The sequence below is a fragment of the Biomphalaria glabrata genome, chromosome 4, assembly GCF_947242115.1.
Source record: "Biomphalaria glabrata chromosome 4, xgBioGlab47.1, whole genome shotgun sequence".
Taxonomy (NCBI): Eukaryota; Metazoa; Mollusca; class Gastropoda; family Planorbidae; genus Biomphalaria; species Biomphalaria glabrata.
In genome coordinates, this window is record NC_074714.1 from 31,047,206 (window position 1) to 31,066,683 (window position 19,478).

The 19,478-nt window shown below is 36.7% G+C and overlaps 1 protein-coding gene across 1 annotated transcript in view; it reads right to left on the bottom strand.

The window, feature by feature from the left end:
* The window catches only part of LOC106072509 (uncharacterized), a 50,767-nt gene extending 33,706 nt beyond the window's left edge, over positions 1-17,061 (bottom strand). Inside the window, exon 1 of the mRNA XM_056026787.1 lies at positions 16,753-17,061. The gene's annotated coding sequence lies outside the window, so the exon portion shown is untranslated. The remainder of the gene's footprint in view (positions 1-16,752) is intronic.
* Between the last annotated feature and the right edge of the window lie 2,417 nt (positions 17,062-19,478).

Sequence of the window (19,478 nt, forward strand, 5' to 3'; positions counted from 1 at the left end):
TGGGCTGTCTACAATATTTTATTGAGGAGAAATTACACAGTGGGCTGTCTATAACATTTTATTGTCGTAGAGAAATTACACAGTGGGCTGTCTACAACATTTTATTGAGGAGAAATTACACAGTGGGCTGTCTACAACATTTTATTGTCGTAGAGAAATTACACAGTGGGCTGTCTACAACATTTTATTGAGGAGAAATTACACAGTGGGCTGTCTATAACATTTTATTGAGGAGAAATTACACAGTGGGCTGTCTACAACATTTTATTGAGGAGAAATTACACAGTGGGCTGTCTACAACATTTTATTGAGGAGAAATTACACAGTGGGCTGTCTACAACATTTTATTGAGGAGAAATTACACAGTGGGCTGTCTACAACATTTTATTGAGGAGAAATTACACAGTGGGCTGTCTACAACATTTTATTGAGGAGAAATTACACAGTGGGCTGTCTACAACATTTTATTGTCGTAGAGAAATTACACAGTGAGCTGTCTACAACATTTTATTGAGGAGAAATTACACAGTGGGCTGTCTATAACATTTTATATAGGAGAAATTACACAGTGGGCTGTCTACAACATTTTATTGAGGAGAAATTACACAGTGGGCTGTCTACAACATTTTATTGAGGAGAAATTACACAGTGGGCTGTCTACAACATTTTATTGAGGAGAAATTACACAGTGGGCTGTCTATAACATTTTATTGAGGAGAAATTACACAGTGGGCTGTCTACAACATTTTATTGAGGAGAAATTACACAGTGGGCTGTCTACAACATTTTATTGAGGAGAAATTACACAGTGGGCTGTCTACAACATTTTATTGTCGTAGAGAAATTACACAGTGGGCTGTCTACAATATTTTATTGAGGAGAAATTACACAGTGGGCTGTCTACAACATTTTATTGTCGTAGAGAAATTACACAGTGGGCTGTCTACAACATTTTATTGAGGAGAAATTACACAGTCGGCTGTCTACAACATTTTATTGAGGAGAAATTACACAGTGGGCTGTCTACAACATTTTATTGAGGAGAAATTACACAGTGGGCTGTCTACAACATTTTATTGTCGTAGAGAAATTACACAGTGGGCTGTCTACAACATTTTATTGAGGAGAAATTACACAGTGGGCTGTCTACAACATTTTATTGAGGAGAAATTACACAGTGGGCTGTCTATAACATTTTATTGTCGTAGAGAAATTACACAGTGGGCTGTCTACAACATTTTATTGAGGAGAAATTACACAGTGGGCTGTCTACAACATTTTATTGTCGTAGAGAAATTACACAGTGGGCTGTCTACAACATTTTATTGAGGAGAAATTACACAGTGGGCTGTCTACAACATTTTATTGAGGAGAAATTACACAGTGGGCTGTCTATAACATTTTATTGTCGTAGAGAAATTACACAGTGGGCTGTCTACAACATTTTATTGAGGAGAAATTACACAGTGGGCTGTCTACAACATTTTATTGAGGAGAAATTACACAGTGGGCTGTCTACAACATTTTATTGAGGAGAAATTACACAGTGGGCTGTCTACAACATTTTATTGAGGAGAAATTACACAGTGGGCTGTCTACAACATTTTATTGAGGAGAAATTACACAGTGGGCTGTCTACAACATTTTATTGTCGTAGAGAAATTACACAGTGGGCTGTCTACAACATTTTATTGAGGAGAAATTACACAGTGGGCTGTCTACAATATTTTATTGAGGAGAAATTACACAGTGGGCTGTCTATAACATTTTATTGTCGTAGAGAAATTACACAGTGGGCTGTCTACAACATTTTATTGAGGAGAAATTACACAGTGGGCTGTCTACAACATTTTATTGAGGAGAAATTACACAGTGGGCTGTCTATAACATTTTATTGTCGTAGAGAAATTACACAGTGGGCTGTCTACAACATTTTATTGAGGAGAAATTACACAGTGGGCTGTCTACAACATTTTATTGTCGTAGAGAAATTACACAGTGGGCTGTCTACAACATTTTATTGAGGAGAAATTACACAGTGGGCTGTCTACAACATTTTATTGAGGAGAAATTACACAGTGGGCTGTCTATAACATTTTATTGTCGTAGAGAAATTACACAGTGGGCTGTCTACAACATTTTATTGAGGAGAAATTACACAGTGGGCTGTCTACAACATTTTATTGAGGAGAAATTACACAGTGGGCTGTCTACAACATTTTATTGAGGAGAAATTACACAGTGGGCTGTCTACAACATTTTATTGAGGAGAAATTACACAGTGGGCTGTCTACAACATTTTATTGAGGAGAAATTACACAGTGGGCTGTCTACAACATTTTATTGTCGTAGAGAAATTACACAGTGGGCTGTCTACAACATTTTATTGAGGAGAAATTACACAGTGGGCTGTCTACAATATTTTATTGAGGAGAAATTACACAGTGGGCTGTCTATAACATTTTATTGTCGTAGAGAAATTACACAGTGGGCTGTCTACAACATTTTATTGAGGAGAAATTACACAGTGGGCTGTCTACAACATTTTATTGTCGTAGAGAAATTACACAGTGGGCTGTCTACAACATTTTATTGAGGAGAAATTACACAGTGGGCTGTCTATAACATTTTATTGAGGAGAAATTACACAGTGGGCTGTCTACAACATTTTATTGAGGAGAAATTACACAGTGGGCTGTCTACAACATTTTATTGAGGAGAAATTACACAGTGGGCTGTCTACAACATTTTATTGAGGAGAAATTACACAGTGGGCTGTCTACAACATTTTATTGAGGAGAAATTACACAGTGGGCTGTCTACAACATTTTATTGAGGAGAAATTACACAGTGGGCTGTCTACAACATTTTATTGTCGTAGAGAAATTACACAGTGGGCTGTCTACAACATTTTATTGAGGAGAAATTACACAGTGGGCTGTCTATAACATTTTATATAGGAGAAATTACACAGTGGGCTGTCTACAACATTTTATTGAGGAGAAATTACACAGTGGGCTGTCTACAACATTTTATTGAGGAGAAATTACACAGTGGGCTGTCTACAACATTTTATTGAGGAGAAATTACACAGTGGGCTGTCTATAACATTTTATTGTCGTAGAGAAATTACACAGTGGGCTGTCTACAACATTTTATTGAGGAGAAATTACACAGTGGGCTGTCTACAACATTTTATTGTCGTAGAGAAATTACACAGTGGGCTGTCTACAACATTTTATTGAGGAGAAATTACACAGTGGGCTGTCTATAACATTTTATTGAGGAGAAATTACACAGTGGGCTGTCTACAACATTTTATTGAGGAGAAATTACACAGTGGGCTGTCTACAACATTTTATTGAGGAGAAATTACACAGTGGGCTGTCTACAACATTTTATTGAGGAGAAATTACACAGTGGGCTGTCTATAACATTTTATTGTCGTAGAGAAATTACACAGTGGGCTGTCTATAACATTTTATTGTCGTAGAGAAATTACACAGTGGGCTGTCTACAACATTTTATTGTCGTAGAGAAATTACACAGTGGGCTGTCTATAACATTTTATTGTCGTAGAGAAATTACACAGTGGGCTGTCTATAACATTTTATTGAGGAGAAATTACACAGTGGGCTGTCTACAACATTTTATTGAGGAGAAATTACACAGTGGGCTGTCTACAACATTTTATTGTCGTAGAGAAATTACACAGTGGGCTGTCTATAACATTTTATTGTCGTAGAGAAATTACACAGTGGGCTGTCTATAACATTTTTTTGTCGTAGAGAAATTACACAGTGGGCTGTCTACAACATTTTATTGAGGAGAAATTACACAGTGGGCTGTCTACAACATTTTATTGAGGAGAAATTACACAGTGGGCTGTCTACAACATTTTATTGAGGAGAAATTACACAGTGGGCTGTCTATAACATTTTATTGTCGTAGAGAAATTACACAGTGGGCTGTCTATAACATTTTATTGAGGAGAAATTACACAGTGGGCTGTCTACAACATTTTATTGAGGAGAAATTACACAGTGGGCTGTCTACAACATTTTATTGAGGAGAAATTACACAGTGGGCTGTCTACAACATTTTATTGTCGTAGAGAAATTACACAGTGGGCTGTCTACAATATTTTATTGAGGAGAAATTACACAGTGGGCTGTCTACAACATTTTATTGTCGTAGAGAAATTACACAGTGGGCTGTCTACAATATTTTATTGAGGAGAAATTACACAGTGGGCTGTCTACAACATTTTATTGTCGTAGAGAAATTACACAGTGGGCTGTCTACAATATTTTATTGAGGAGAAATTACACAGTGGGCTGTCTACAACATTTTATTGTCGTAGAGAAATTACACAGTGGGCTGTCTACAACATTTTATTGAGGAGAAATTACACAGTGGGCTGTCTACAACATTTTATTGAGGAGAAATTACACAGTGGGCTGTCTACAACATTTTATTGAGGAGAAATTACACAGTGGGCTGTCTATAACATTTTATTGTCGTAGAGAAATTACACAGTGGGCTGTCTACAACATTTTATTGAGGAGAAATTACACAGTGGGCTGTCTACAACATTTTATTGTCGTAGAGAAATTACACAGTGGGCTGTCTACAACATTTTATTGAGGAGAAATTACACAGTGGGCTGTCTATAACATTTTATTGAGGAGAAATTACACAGTGGGCTGTCTACAACATTTTATTGAGGAGAAATTACACAGTGGGCTGTCTACAACATTTTATTGAGGAGAAATTACACAGTGGGCTGTCTACAACATTTTATTGTCGTAGAGAAATTACACAGTGGGCTGTCTACAATATTTTATTGAGGAGAAATTACACAGTGGGCTGTCTACAACATTTTATTGTCGTAGAGAAATTACACAGTGGGCTGTCTACAACATTTTATTGAGGAGAAATTACACAGTCGGCTGTCTACAACATTTTATTGAGGAGAAATTACACAGTGGGCTGTCTACAACATTTTATTGAGGAGAAATTACACAGTGGGCTGTCTACAACATTTTATTGTCGTAGAGAAATTACACAGTGGGCTGTCTACAACATTTTATTGAGGAGAAATTACACAGTGGGCTGTCTACAACATTTTATTGAGGAGAAATTACACAGTGGGCTGTCTATAACATTTTATTGTCGTAGAGAAATTACACAGTGGGCTGTCTACAACATTTTATTGAGGAGAAATTACACAGTGGGCTGTCTACAACATTTTATTGAGGAGAAATTACACAGTGGGCTGTCTACAACATTTTATTGAGGAGAAATTACACAGTGGGCTGTCTACAACATTTTATTGAGGAGAAATTACACAGTGGGCTGTCTACAACATTTTATTGAGGAGAAATTACACAGTGGGCTGTCTACAACATTTTATTGTCGTAGAGAAATTACACAGTGGGCTGTCTACAACATTTTATTGAGGAGAAATTACACAGTGGGCTGTCTACAATATTTTATTGAGGAGAAATTACACAGTGGGCTGTCTATAACATTTTATTGTCGTAGAGAAATTACACAGTGGGCTGTCTACAACATTTTATTGAGGAGAAATTACACAGTGGGCTGTCTACAACATTTTATTGTCGTAGAGAAATTACACAGTGGGCTGTCTACAACATTTTATTGAGGAGAAATTACACAGTGGGCTGTCTATAACATTTTATTGAGGAGAAATTACACAGTGGGCTGTCTACAACATTTTATTGAGGAGAAATTACACAGTGGGCTGTCTACAACATTTTATTGAGGAGAAATTACACAGTGGGCTGTCTACAACATTTTATTGAGGAGAAATTACACAGTGGGCTGTCTACAACATTTTATTGAGGAGAAATTACACAGTGGGCTGTCTACAACATTTTATTGAGGAGAAATTACACAGTGGGCTGTCTACAACATTTTATTGTCGTAGAGAAATTACACAGTGGGCTGTCTACAACATTTTATTGAGGAGAAATTACACAGTGGGCTGTCTATAACATTTTATATAGGAGAAATTACACAGTGGGCTGTCTACAACATTTTATTGAGGAGAAATTACACAGTGGGCTGTCTACAACATTTTATTGAGGAGAAATTACACAGTGGGCTGTCTACAACATTTTATTGAGGAGAAATTACACAGTGGGCTGTCTATAACATTTTATTGTCGTAGAGAAATTACACAGTGGGCTGTCTACAACATTTTATTGAGGAGAAATTACACAGTGGGCTGTCTACAACATTTTATTGTCGTAGAGAAATTACACAGTGGGCTGTCTACAACATTTTATTGAGGAGAAATTACACAGTGGGCTGTCTATAACATTTTATTGAGGAGAAATTACACAGTGGGCTGTCTACAACATTTTATTGAGGAGAAATTACACAGTGGGCTGTCTACAACATTTTATTGAGGAGAAATTACACAGTGGGCTGTCTACAACATTTTATTGAGGAGAAATTACACAGTGGGCTGTCTATAACATTTTATTGTCGTAGAGAAATTACACAGTGGGCTGTCTATAACATTTTATTGTCGTAGAGAAATTACACAGTGGGCTGTCTACAACATTTTATTGTCGTAGAGAAATTACACAGTGGGCTGTCTATAACATTTTATTGTCGTAGAGAAATTACACAGTGGGCTGTCTATAACATTTTATTGTCGTAGAGAAATTACACAGTGGGCTGTCTACAACATTTTATTGAGGAGAAATTACACAGTGGGCTGTCTACAACATTTTATTGTCGTAGAGAAATTACACAGTGGGCTGTCTATAACATTTTATTGTCGTAGAGAAATTACACAGTGGGCTGTCTATAACATTTTATTGTCGTAGAGAAATTACACAGTGGGCTGTCTACAACATTTTATTGAGGAGAAATTACACAGTGGGCTGTCTACAACATTTTATTGAGGAGAAATTACACAGTGGGCTGTCTATAACATTTTATTGAGGAGAAATTACACAGTGGGCTGTCTACAACATTTTATTGAGGAGAAATTACACAGTGGGCTGTCTACAACATTTTATTGAGGAGAAATTACACAGTGGGCTGTCTACAACATTTTATTGTCGTAGAGAAATTACACAGTGGGCTGTCTACAATATTTTATTGAGGAGAAATTACACAGTGGGCTGTCTACAACATTTTATTGTCGTAGAGAAATTACACAGTGGGCTGTCTACAACATTTTATTGAGGAGAAATTACACAGTGGGCTGTCTACAACATTTTATTGAGGAGAAATTACACAGTGGGCTGTCTACAACATTTTATTGAGGAGAAATTACACAGTGGGCTGTCTACAACATTTTATTGAGGAGAAATTACACAGTGGGCTGTCTATAACATTTTATTGTCGTAGAGAAATTACACAGTGGGCTGTCTACAACATTTTATTGAGGAGAAATTACACAGTGGGCTGTCTACAACATTTTATTGTCGTAGAGAAATTACACAGTGGGCTGTCTACAACATTTTATTGAGGAGAAATTACACAGTGGGCTCTCTATAACATTTTATTGAGGAGAAATTACACAGTGGGCTGTCTACAACATTTTATTGAGGAGAAATTACACAGTGGGCTGTCTACAACATTTTATTGAGGAGAAATTACACAGTGGGCTGTCTACAACATTTTATTGAGGAGAAATTACACAGTGGGCTGTCTATAACATTTTATTGTCGTAGAGAAATTACACAGTGGGCTGTCTATAACATTTTATTGTCGTAGAGAAATTACACAGTGGGCTGTCTACAACATTTTATTGTCGTAGAGAAATTACACAGTGGGCTGTCTATAACATTTTATTGTCGTAGAGAAATTACACAGTGGGCTGTCTATAACATTTTATTGAGGAGAAATTACACAGTGGGCTGTCTACAACATTTTATTGAGGAGAAATTACACAGTGGGCTGTCTACAACATTTTATTGTCGTAGAGAAATTACACAGTGGGCTGTCTATAACATTTTATTGTCGTAGAGAAATTACACAGTGGGCTGTCTATAACATTTTATTGTCGTAGAGAAATTACACAGTGGGCTGTCTACAACATTTTATTGAGGAGAAATTACACAGTGGGCTGTCTACAACATTTTATTGAGGAGAAATTACACAGTGGGCTGTCTACAACATTTTATTGAGGAGAAATTACACAGTGGGCTGTCTATAACATTTTATTGTCGTAGAGAAATTACACAGTGGGCTGTCTATAACATTTTATTGAGGAGAAATTACACAGTGGGCTGTCTACAACATTTTATTGAGGAGAAATTACACAGTGGGCTGTCTACAACATTTTATTGAGGAGAAATTACACAGTGGGCTGTCTAAATATGTGTTTCAAATCACTTTTTTATAAGACATGAAACAAACATACAGGTATTGCGCACGGTGAAATGGAGTCTACACTATCAGTGCTTAGTAATCATCAGTGAAAGAAATCCAAGGTTCTATAAATAGATAATAGTTAAGGAGACATGCTGGTTAATTGAGACTGTCAGTGTCAAGGTTACAAAGACATTTTCGTATTGTACACCTCATGATATGAGATTCAACCACACGATATGCGATTCATTGTCTTGCTACAGGCTAAAGAAAACTAACCTTTTAGTACTCACTCCCACACACACTCTCTCTCTCTATCTTTTACGTGCTCTCCCTCTCCCCTCTCTCTCCCTCCTTCTCTCTCTCCCTCTGATTTACTTGTTCAAATGATTGTATCTTTCATTGTTCCTGTCTCTGTCTCTCTACAGCAGGTTGTCTAAATAATCTTTTTTTTTCTCATTCTACTGCACGGTGTCTACATATCAAATGTTCCTCGCTCCCCTCTGTCTTAATTCTATACCCACACTTGCGTTTTAGGAATAACTAAAGACACACAGTTCTCAAGCTTCACTTTCTCTCTCTCTCTCTCTCTCTCGTTTAGATCAGATATTGAAAACACATTATCACAATATAGAACAACTCACTATTATAGTCAAAGTGAAAAACACTACTGTATTTGGTTTGAACGTACGCACCTTCATGCACCATATCAACACCCTCATCTCTCTCTCTCTCTCTCTCTCCCCTGTCGTCATTCTCAATCAGCAGCAGCTGCCTGAATTACTCATGCGATGTAGTAAAAAAAACAAGAATAGAAAGTAGTTCGGTTGAAGTCTATCAGATACCTGCAAACTTTTAATTGTTTTAGCATTGCGCGTATTTCATGCTCAGTACAATAAGCAGTGATCCAATCTCTTTAAGTAGAAGTATCTGGGCGAATGTTTCCTTGGTAAGCTCAGACACAACTCAGCTCAACTCAAATGTAACATTTCTGGTTTATTATGAGATTTGAACTCAGTCCTCTTGTTAGGTAGAATAGTAATAAAGGCCACATCCTGTTGGTTGATACTTAGTGATGTCCCTTTGTTGGACAACTTCAGCTTTACATTTACTGTTCTCATGACAAACAATAACATTTACTGTTCTCAAGACAAACAATAACATTTACTGTTCTCATGACAAACAATAACATTTACTGTCCTCAAGACAAACAATAACATTTACTGCCCTCATGACGAACAATAACATTTACTGTTCTCAAGACAAACAATAACATTTACTGCCCTCATGACGAACAATAACATTTACTGTCCTCATGACAAACAATAACATTTACTGTCCTCAAGACAAACAATAACATTTACTGCCCTCATGACGAACAATAACATTTACTGTTCTCAAGACAAACAATAACATTTACTGCCCTCATGACGAACAATAACATTTACTGTCCTCATGACAAACAATAACATTTACTGTCCTCAAGACAAACAATAACATTTACTGCCCTCATGACGAACAATAACATTTACTGTTCTCAAGACAAACAATAACATTTACTGCCCTCATGACGAACAATAACATTTACTGTCCTCATGACAAACAATAACATTTACTGTCCTCAAGACAAACAATAACATTTACTGTTCTCAAGACAAACAATAACATTTACTGTTCTCAAGACAAACAATAACATTTACTGTTCTCATGACAAACAATAACATTTACTGTCCTCAAGACAAACAATAACATTTACTGCCCTCATGACGAACAATAACATTTACTGTTCTCAAGACAAACAATAACATTTACTGCCCTCATGACGAACAATAACATTTACTGTCCTCATGACAAACAATAACATTTACTGTCCTCAAGACAAACAATAACATTTACTGCCCTCATGACGAACAATAACATTTACTGTTCTCAAGACAAACAATAACATTTACTGCCCTCATGACGAACAATAACATTTACTGTCCTCATGACAAACAATAACATTTACTGTCCTCAAGACAAACAATAACATTTACTGCCCTCATGACGAACAATAACATTTACTGTTCTCAAGACAAACAATAACATTTACTGCCCTCATGACGAACAATAACATTTACTGTCCTCATGACAAACAATAACATTTACTGTCCTCAAGACAAACAATAACATTTACTGTTCTCAAGACAAACAATAACATTTACTGTTCTCAAGACAAACAATAACATTTACTGTCCTCAAGACAAACAATAACATTTACTGTTCTCATGACAAACAATAACATTTACTGTTCTCAAGACAAACAATAACATTTACTGTTCTCAAGACAAACAATAACATTTACTGTCCTCGTGACAAACAATAACATTTACTGTTCTCATGACAAACAATAACATTTACTGTCCTCAAGACAAACAATAACATTTACTGCCCTCATGACGAACAATAACATTTACTGTTCTCAAGACAAACAATAACATTTACTGCCCTCATGACGAACAATAACATTTACTGTCCTCATGACAAACAATAACATTTACTGTCCTCAAGACAAACAATAACATTTACTGTTCTCAAGACAAACAATAACATTTACTGTTCTCAAGACAAACAATAACATTTACTGTCCTCAAGACAAACAATAACATTTACTGTTCTCATGACAAACAATAACATTTACTGTTCTCATGACAAACAATAACATTTACTGTTCTCAAGACAAACAATAACATTTACTGTCCTCGTGACAAACAATAACATTTACTGTTCTCATGACAAACAATAACATTTACTGTCCTCAAGACAAACAATAACATTTACTGCCCTCATGACGAACAATAACATTTACTGTTCTCAAGACAAACAATAACATTTACTGCCCTCATGACGAACAATAACATTTACTGTCCTCATGACAAACAATAACATTTACTGTCCTCAAGACAAACAATAACATTTACTGTTCTCAAGACAAACAATAACATTTACTGTTCTCAAGACAAACAATAACATTTACTGTCCTCAAGACAAACAATAACATTTACTGTTCTCATGACAAACAATAACATTTACTGTTCTCATGACAAACAATAACATTTACTGTTCTCAAGACAAACAATAACATTTACTGTCCTCGTGACAAACAATAACATTTACTGTTCTCATGACAAACAATAACATTTACTGTCCTCATGACAAACAATAACATTTACTGTCCTCATGACAAACAATAACATTTACTGTCCTCATGACAAACAATAACATGTACTGTTGCAGAGACGGGAAAGAGAAAGAATAGTTGCCGTCCAAAATAATTATTATTTCATTTATTATAGCACCATTAACGTAATGAAAGCTCAAAGCGCTATGAGAATATGCCATTAAAAGGTGAAATGTGTGCCTGAGTGGTAAAAGCCACTTAGGTTTCAAGGGGGTTCAAGTTCGAATCCCAACCTGAGTTTTATTTTTTCTGAGTGCCTAAAGGCAGCATGGAAAGCCTCTCCGAACAACTATGCCCCACATGCCCACAAAAGATATCGGACTCTAGTGCACTGAGCATGCTATAAAGCATGAAGATACGCGGCTTTACAAAAGCAATTAAAAACAAGATTACAAATAAAGTTTGTGTTATCACACAAACTCAAAGGCGGTTCCGACAGACGATACATAAGAAATATTCCGAATGGTGTCTAAGTGGAAAAAAATCAACTACATCACATAGCCTAACAATAATAATAATAATGGCAATGTCCTCCATTCCGAAGATTAAGGATCAGTGTAATATATATTTTTTTCACATGTAAATTATGAGTGAGGCTTGTGTGAAATGTACATTTTGTTTTTTATAGTTACAATGTCTTGTATGGTGTAATGCACAAATTGTAAGACAAATTTCCTTACGAACAATAAAGATTATTATTATTATTATTACTATTACATATATATATATATATATATATATATATATATATATATATATATATATATATATATAGGCTATATATATATATATATATATATATATATATATATATATATATATATACACATGTATATACACACACACACACATATATATATATATAACGACTGCGACAGAGAGAGTGAAAAGAATTGAGAGTGTGTGTGTGTGTGAAGAGAATTGAGAGACAGAGAATATGAAGAGAATAGAGAGAGAGAGTGAAGAAAACTGAAAGAGAGAGAGAGAGAGAGAGAAGAGAATTAAGAGAAAGAGACATAGACAGAGTGAAGAGCACTGAAAGAGAGAGTGTGTGAAGAGAATTGATAGACAGAGAGACACAGAGAGAGAGAGAGAGAGAGAGAGAGTGAAGAGAATTGAGAGAAAGAGAGTAAAGAGAATTTGAGAGATAGAGACAGAGAGAGTAAGAGAACTAAGAGAGAGAGAGAGAGAGCTCGCAAAGAGAAAAGAAGGAAAGAGACAGATGGAGAGAGAGAGAGTGAAGAGAATAAAAGAAAGAGACAGAGAGAGAGAGATGGTGAAGAGAATTGAGAGAAAGAGACAGAGAGAGAGAGGAGGAAACCAAAAAAAAAGAGAGATGACATTAGATTTTGTACAGATTAATCCTTAAGGTTTTCATAATATTCCAGAGATAGAAATAACCTGACCATCAGCCCTCTAATGAAACCTGACCATCAGCCCTCTAATGAAACCTGACCATCAGCCCTCTTATGAAACCTGACTAAAAGTCATCTAATGAAACCTGACCGTCAATCCTTTAATGAAATCTGACCATCAGTCCTTTCATTATGCCTGAAAGCTGTGTATCATCTGTTATTTCCTTATTTCTTTATCATATAAAACTAGTTTCTGGCTATTACAGCAACTGATTAATGTTCTCAGCTATTTGCTCAGACAGAAGCCTATTGGGTGTGTGCTCAATTTGAATAGTAGCCAATGATGATAATGCCATGGATTGATCAACCCAGTACAATGTCATCATAACCTAATCGATATACAGTATAGACTAGAAGCTCTATTCAGCATGAGTCACTGGGGTCACTACAGAACAGTTGGTGACCAAACCATCTGTAGCCTTTTCTTGAAGTGGGCGGAAACATGTCACGGTACTTACGTGACGTCAGAACTCATGTCACTTACTCTCCAGTGAGATGCAGGTGTCACAGGAAGGGGAGGGACCACAATGATCTCATCTGAACAGAAGCCATTAGAATAGTAATTATAATTGGACCAACAGAATGTTAATTAACCTTTTTTTTAAGTACGGTAGGCATGTAGGGCTTTGTATTTTTGAAAGGTGTGGCACTGATCCAGTCACCAAACAAAACGATTTGTCGTTTAGTTCTCTTTAAACATATACCATCTGGCGAAAAAAGGGTCTTTTTAGACTGGTGACTTTCAAATCAATACAGTTTCAGACTGATAAAACAACTTGTTGAATGGATATTGTATGAAAATAGTTTGTAATCCGTGACACTATTAAAGGTTTAAAAAATGAATAGACCTTACATCGAGTTCACAATACCATAGAAAAATAAATACCTTACTGAATATACATAATAACACATACACGCACATCAGTATACATGCACCTTGTATATGTACAGTGTATAGTCTAATGTAGGCCTACTACACATGTAAGACAGTGTATAGTCTAATGTACTACACACGTAGGACAGTGTATAGTCTAATGTACAACACACGTAGGACAGTGTATAGTCTAATGTACTACACACGTAGGACAGTGTATAGTCTAATGTACTACACACGTAGGACAGTGTATAGTCTAATGTACTACACACGTAGGACAGTGTATAGTCTAATGTACTACACACGTAGAACAGTGTATAGTCTAATGTACTACACACGTAGGACAGTGTATAGTCTAATGTACTACACATGAAGGACAGTGTATAGTCTAATGTACAACACATGAAGGACAGTGTATAGTCTAATGTACAACACATGAAGGACAGTGTATAGTCTAGTGTACAACACATGTAGGACAGTGTATAGTCTAATGTACTACACATGTAGGACAGTGTATAGTCTAATGTACAACACATGTAGGACAGTGTATAGTCTAATGTACTACACATGTAGGACAGTGTATAGTCTAATGTACTACACACGTAGGACAGTGTATAGTCTAATGTACAACACACGTAGAACAGTGTATAGTCTAATGTACAACACACGTAGGACAGTGTATAGTCTAATGTACAACACATGTAGGACAGTGTATAGTCTAGTGTACTACACATGTAGGACAGTGTATAGTCTAATGTACTACACATGTAGGACAGTGTATAGTCTAGTGTACAACACATGTAGGACAGTGTATAGTCTAGTGTACTACACATGTAGGGCAGTGTATAGTCTAGTGTACTACACATGTAGGGCAGTGTATAGTCTAATGTACAACACATGTAGGACAGTGTATAGTCTAATGTACAACACATGTAGGACAGTGTATAGTCTAGTGTACAACACATGAAGGACAGTGTATAGTCTAATGTACTACACATGTAGGACAGTGTATAGTCTAATGTACAACACATGTAGGACAGTGTATAGTCTAATGTACTACACACGTAGGACAGTGTATAGTCTAATGTACTACACACGTAGGACAGTGTATAGTCTAATGTACTACACATGTAGGACAGTGTATAGTCTAATGTACAACACATGTAGGACAGTGTATAGTCTAATGTACAACACATGTAGGACAGTGTATAGTCTAATGTACTACACATGTAGGACAGTGTATAGTCTAATGTACAACACATGAAGGACAGTGTATAGTCTAGTGTACAACACATGTAGGACAGTGTATAGTCTAGTGTACTACACATGTAGGACAGTGTATAGTCTAATGTACTACACATGTAGGACAGTGTATAGTCTAATGTACTACACATGTAGGACAGTGTATAGTCTAATGTACTACACATGTAGGACAGTGTATAGTCTACTAATGTACAACACATGTAGGACAGTGTATAGTCTAATGTACTACACACGTAGGACAGTGTATAGTCTAATGTACTACACACGTAGGACAGTGTATAGTCTAATGTACTACACACGTAGGACAGTGTATAGTCTTATGTACTACACACGTAGGACAGTGTATAGTCTAATGTACTACACATGTAGGACAGTGTATAGTCTACTAATGTACAACACATGTAGGACAGTGTATAGTCTAATGTACTACACACGTAGGACAGTGTATAGTCTAATGTACTACACACGTAGGACAGTGTATAGTCTAATGTACTACACACGTAGGACAGTGTATAGTCTTATGTACTACACACGTAGGACAGTGTATAGTCTAATGTACTACACATGTAGGACAGTGTATAGTCTAATGTACAACACATGTAGGGCAGTGTATAGTCTAATGTACTACACATGTAGGACAGTGTATAGTCTAATGTACTACACACGTAGGACAGTGTATAGTCTAATGTACTACACATGTAGGACAGTGTATAGTCTAATGTACAACACATGTAGGACAGTGTATAGTCTAATGTACTACACACGTAGGACAGTGTATAGTCTAATGTACAACACACGTAGGACAGTGTATAGTCTAATGTACTACACATGTAGGACAGTGTATAGTCTAATGTACAACACATGTAGGACAGTGTATAGTCTAATGTACTACACATGTAGGACAGTGTATAGTCTAATGTACAACACATGTAGAACAGTGTATAGTCTAATGTACTACACACGTAGGACAGTGTATAGTCTAATGTACAACACATGTAGGACAGTGTATAGTCTAATGTACTACACATGTAGGACAGTGTATAGTCTAATGTACAACACATGTAGAACAGTGTATAGTCTAATGTACTACACATGTAGGACAGTGTATAGTCTAATGTACTACACATGTAGGACAGTGTATAGTCTAATGTACTACACATGTAGGACAGTGTATAGTCTAATGTACTACACATGTAGAACAGTATAGTCTAATGTACAACACATGTAGGACAGTGTATAGTCTAGTGTACTACACATGTAGGACAGTGTATAGTCTAATGTACAACACATGTAGGACAGTGTATAGTCTAATGTACTACACACGTAGGACAGTGTATAGTCTAATATACAACACATGTAGGACAGTGTATAGTCTAATGTACAACACATGTAGGACAGTGTATAGTTTAATGTACTACACATGTAGGACAGTGTATATATAACTTGTAAACTAATAATCAGTATTGAATCTTCATGATGAGCATAACGTGATATATATAACGTGTGGGCGAAGTGAAAAAAAAATAGATGCATCGACTAGTTCCTTACACCTTCGACAATGTAACTTTATATTTTTTATTAAGGAATATACCATATAGGGATTAGCCAACGCCCTCACTCACCTGACCTCTAATATCCTGAGTTCTTACAAAAGTAAACTAATGTAATAGTAGTATATAGTCCAATGTTTTGATTCATATCCTTCTCATTGCTTATCAGAATTGAACATTCCTTTTAACTATGTAGATCTAGGTCTAAGTCAACATAAACAAATCTGGACTGCTCACTCTGGTTTTATAAGACCGTACACACTTTTAACGCTTGAATTTAACCGGCATTACCTCCCTTTGACTTATAAATAGAACAGTTACACAATGAGCGGTGTCAGTGACTAGGCCTAAACTCCCAGCACTTCTGTCCGGACAAGATGGTAGCCCGCCACCGCCTCACTGGCATACACAAGCGTGAAAGAGGAACAAGGGAGGTTTAGTAATTGATGTGTTTATAGTAGTTTATGGGTAAAGAGGTGAATTCTGGGCTGTACCGAATTCTGGGTTGTACCAATTTCTGTGCAAGCTTAAGTTAAGTCCATGAAGTTGGTCACACCAAATGTAACCAATCTGTTTCTCATGAATCTATAGGCAAACAAAGTTTTGCTATTTCCGAAGAACAATTTGAATTATGAAAACAAAAAAAAAAATATAATTGAATGACGAAAAAAAAAAAGCAACCAACAGCAACAACCTAAAACATAGGTCCTATCAAATGTAAAATAGCAACAAGGCAAATCGAGTGCCTATCAGGGCGTTACAGATTTAAAATTAAATATAGTCAAACACTATTGAAGGCTATGATGTAGCAGATTGTAGCAGACACTAGAATTATATATAATAGGCTACGCCCTAAAGGGTAAGCTACCCTGTATGATCCAGTGTGGGCATTGGACAGTTAGAAAACTAAGGTAAAAGGGGGGTGGGGTGGAAAGCAGACAGATAATTGTCACAGATTAGAAAGATGGAATTTAGAATTGTCAGAGGAGCATCCCATTATGTCCGCGTTGTACAGAAAGTCATTCACTTTTTTGTAGCCTCATTTGGACATTCGACATCATGACATGAGATAATGGCTTAATATTTTAGGTAAAAACAAATTTTGGTCTACATAAATGTTTATAAAACAAGAACTGTTTACTATTGGCAGGGATAATTCAAGGAGAATTAACTAGTTTACAGTTCTAACAGAAACCTGCGGTGTCATTACGATAAATATTTTGAAATCTGAGACGACCTTCTATTAGCCTTCATTTGTAGTTTCCAGATGCCGAAGCCCAATTTAATACGGTGACAATATCGTCAACTAGTTATGATTAGGCCTACAAATCTAGACAAGAAGAAAAACAATCTATCTAGGTGTGACAGGTGGGGAAATGTGATGTGTGTTTGGCGCGTTTTATGTCTAGGGGATGATTATTTTTAAAGCTATCACACACCAACCTATCAGCATATGAATCGGGAGCAGACACGCAACGAGACAAGCAATGAAAGATAGATACAAAAGTTAAAAATAAAAAATATTTATTTACATAAATATACATATAAGAATGAAAAAAAAAAGGGGGGGGGGTGCATCTATCTCTAGTATATTCTATGTTTAATCATCACTCTTGCACCTAATAAGAGAGTATGTCACTTTGTCCTCTGACTTAGCTGGTTGTCCTGTTGATCTCGCAGCTGGCTGTGTCCTGGCTTGAGGTTCTGCAGCTGGAGGTGGCGCTCTAGCGGATAGAGGGACGCCGGTGATATAGTTCTTGTGGAGTCTCAATCCCCAAAATCTAATATCTGTAGTGGGCACAGTAGGGCGGGTGGCCGGCTACCGTGGGCACAAGGTTACTACGGGCAGAGCGGATCTGCCGTGGGCAGCGTAGTTGACAGGATATGTCCAGTGAGTTGCAGAGGGTAGGCGTAGCTATGACGTCTCACACAGATCTGAATCTATAGGGACGTCGCACCTAATAGCTTGACAGGTGGGCTGTCGAATAGGCGGGCAATGCCGATAGCGCCAAGGGGTAGAGTTGAGTAGATCTCAGTAGGCAAGTGCAGTGCTGAATAGCACTAAGCACAGATGCAGGTAAATAGATCGTTGATCCAATGAATAAATAGGCAGGTCAGTGAGCTAGTGCAGTGCTGAATAGCGCTAAGCACAAAGATAGTAGGTGATTCTTGATACCAAACAAATAGGCAGGTAAATAGGCAATAGATGATTCTCGATAGCAAATACAGTGCTGAATAGCACTAAGCACCTAAATAGGCAGACACCTGAGGGAGGCTGCGGATAAATTAAGACAAGTTAGGACATGTCTCTCATGCATCTTATCGATGCCCTCGACAGAGGTGCATTCGTCAGATTGATAAAATCGCTTTAGAGCACAATAGGGAGATGATGACAAATGGGATTGGGAAAATAGATGGCTGACAATAGCAATATAAAAATGTACATAAAAGGGAAAGTAATAATATAAAAACGTACATAGAAGGGGAAATAATAATCTCAAATAAACAACACAGGTGGATAGAGAAAGAAGAGGGGGGGGGGGATGGTTTATTTACATATGATCGTCGATCGAGAACAATGGAGCGCGCTTGAATGGAGAGGGTGTCCTTTCAAGCGGCGCAACTCTCGTTAGAGTGAAATGACTAAAGGGGAGACAATTCAATACAGGGGAGATAATTCATATCTCTTTTCCAGACGCAGTATCAGTGCGCTAGTAAAATTATCAAGGCGGTCAACCGAGATAAAGGAAATAAAATAAGATGTGCAAATATATACATGGTTGCATCAATGATCAATT